Here is a 2,805-nt window from a genome sequence, read left to right as displayed (position 1 = left end):
GATCCGTCGTTTTAGGAAGTTAATGAACTTAAAGAGCGTACTTTTCGTCTGGCTCCAGCTTTAATACACTTGAAAAACACTCAAAGATGGACATGTAGCCGTTCTTTTAGAACACTGTGGTGTACATATTCTTTTTCTATAGCGTTATTCATGTTTCTTCAAGCTGATGCTTGTCATGTTTTCCTTATTATGATATCTTCCATTGCAAAATCGCGCTGTGGCTTTTTATTCTCGCCACGTATTAGAAGAGAGTTGCAACTGTCGTGGCGACAATGGAAGAGGGCAAGTTGTTATTGTTTTATGTCGTATTGTCAGGTGCACTGTCTGCTCTCCACAGCTGTACCAGAACTCGCCAGTCCAGATGTTCCTCGGTCTGCTTGACCCCATTCCGTAAACTAAACATGCCTGCGACAGTTAGTGCTGCCCTTCTCTGTACACGTGCAGTACTCTCCCGTCTGGTACGGGTCCCACACACACGTGAGCAGTAACTCTGGCGTCGGACGCAGGAGTGAGTGGGGAGCAGACTCCCCCCCCACCCCCCCTCCCCCACCCTGCCATGACCGCCAGTCCCCCACCTGCCTCTCCCGCAACTCATCCTGTGTGGTCACTCTATCTCGTATCCCTGCAAATTGCTACAGCTGACTCATTGCAATTGTAAATAATTTATACGTAGTCATATGACATTTGGGATGTGCGTGATTTCTCATTCCTGTACATTTAGACCGCGTTTCCACTCCACACCACTTTGGTATCTAATCAAGAGCTTAGTGAGAGTCACTGATGCATCTTTCCGACAGTAATTCATCAACGAATCATCACGGCTGTCGTCTGTTGCCGATGCACAGTGGTGACGTCATAATATCGACCACTCGCCATTCATACACGATTCTGCAGTGACACATATGCTCCCTCTGTGATCGAGTGGGCCGGCCGGTGTGGCCGAGCGGTTCTAGGCGCTTTAGTTTGGAACTGCGTCACCGCTACGGTCGCAGGTTCGAATCCTGCCTCGGGCATGTATGCGTGTGATGTCCTTAGGTTAGTTAGGTTTAAGTAGTTCTAAGTTCTAGGGGGCTGATGATCTCAGATGTTGAGTCCCAGAGCCATTTTTTTTTTTTTTGTTTTTGTAATCGAGTGAGCCCGACCTCATACTCTTCTTACTGAAATAATACACTGAGTGCTCTGAGACATTTTCTTACAAACGAACTGTTTTTCCATTTTTATCTGTCCGATTGTCTTCTACTCTATGGCTTACAAGTACAAAACTGACAGTGTAGAACTTATTTTTTGGCTATATGAAGATAGTATCTGTCCTCGAAAGAACACGCTTCCCGTGAGAAGCTTCTAGAGAAGCTGCACGGTCATCAATGATATCTGTTCTTTCGAGAACAGGCACAATCTTCATATAGTTAAAGGCTACCCGGCCCTTTACCTTCTTCTGTGCGAATGTGCACAGTCTGCTCGAACACTTACGCGACTCGTCAGCTTAGTCTGGCACGAGTAATGAGTGAATGGGCAAATATCTATTTGGAACATTACGAATATAAGCTGTGGACAGTGGCGCTGTCGTCAGTCCTCGGTGGCTCAGGTGGATAGAGCATCTGCCATATACGCAGGAGATCCTGGGTTCGAGTCCCGGTCGGGGCACACGTTTTCAGCTGCCACCATCGCTGTATATCAACAGTACCTGTCGGAAGCTGAGGGTTTGGATTAATTATCATTTTATTTTTTGGCACTGTTTCCGACTCGACCAGCGGATCGCGTGTGCTCTGTTGGTGACACGCTAATACTTCTGTAGCGTCTTCCATCTGGGAATTCTGCCGTAGTCTGCTTAACATTCCTGACACATACTAAAATAATACCGCAATTTTTTAATGACCACGTAAAACGAAAAGTTGTCATTTCTATTTCCTCATGTAAAGTATGCTTTCCGTCGCGTTTAAATATCCGACATCGCAAAGTCCCGTTTTTTAGCACTTTCTACCAAAGATTAAGTGTATTCGGCCATTGGTCGGTCGCGTCACGTCTGTCGTAAACACGGTGCCAGAAAACAATTTGACCAATAGGTTAGGACAGAAATACAGCGTCAGACGAAGGGAATAGAGTACAGGAAATAGTGCTCGCAGTTGAGTGTTTACGGCGCTATGGCAGCATGAAACTCGTGGTAAGTTTCAACTTTTTCTACGAGGTACTCCCGTTAATTAAGTGGTGGCTCACTAGTCATTTACTTTGACCCTTCTAAGACGTGGAACACGATCATGTGATTCTTTTCATTTCTAAAGAAGTGCGATGTGGTACGTCAGCTAAGAAAATACATGGGGATGTGATGCTTTAAGTCAATCTTTTCCTCATTGTGAAGACTGGTTGATGCAAAGACTGTGTGTGCATATACATTTCCTGTGAATTACCTTTTATTTTGAGTAAAAACGTCCACATATCAGATTTCGATCTCGTTCCTTTAGCACCGAAAATGCGCAGTTGCGAACCTTAGTTGCTATACTCCCATGTTTCGTACTGTCTCTCCATCCTACGCTTCAGTGTCAAACTCTTTCCCGCACTCTGTGTAACCTCGGTGGACGGCAAACCTCGCTCAAACAGCATTGCTTAAATTATTCATTTTTTACGTACGATACACAGATATCACTGAATGACTCCCAACCCGCTCGTACGCTTATATTCCGCCACATCACTGGGAAGCCAGCACGCAATGTACAAAATGACGAAATCAGCATCATATTTTCATAATGGCAGGTACTGATAGTGAACACGTTTTAGACATTAATCAAATTCAGATGGTAGTAATGCAGA

General features: G+C 45.0%; 1 non-coding gene across 1 annotated transcript; it reads left to right on the top strand.

Moving 5' to 3' along the window:
- Positions 1-1,570: 1,570 nt before the first annotated feature.
- Trnai-uau (transfer RNA isoleucine (anticodon UAU)) lies at positions 1,571-1,644 on the top strand. Its single transcript has one exon. It is a non-coding gene; the product is annotated as a tRNA-Ile (tRNA).
- Positions 1,645-2,805: the final 1,161 nt, after the last annotated feature.

Source organism: Schistocerca nitens, chromosome 11, assembly GCF_023898315.1.
Source record: "Schistocerca nitens isolate TAMUIC-IGC-003100 chromosome 11, iqSchNite1.1, whole genome shotgun sequence".
Lineage (NCBI taxonomy): Eukaryota > Metazoa > Arthropoda > Insecta > Orthoptera > Acrididae > Schistocerca > Schistocerca nitens.
Note: the sequence above shows the minus strand (reverse complement) of the source record. Positions and strands in the feature narration are given on the sequence as shown.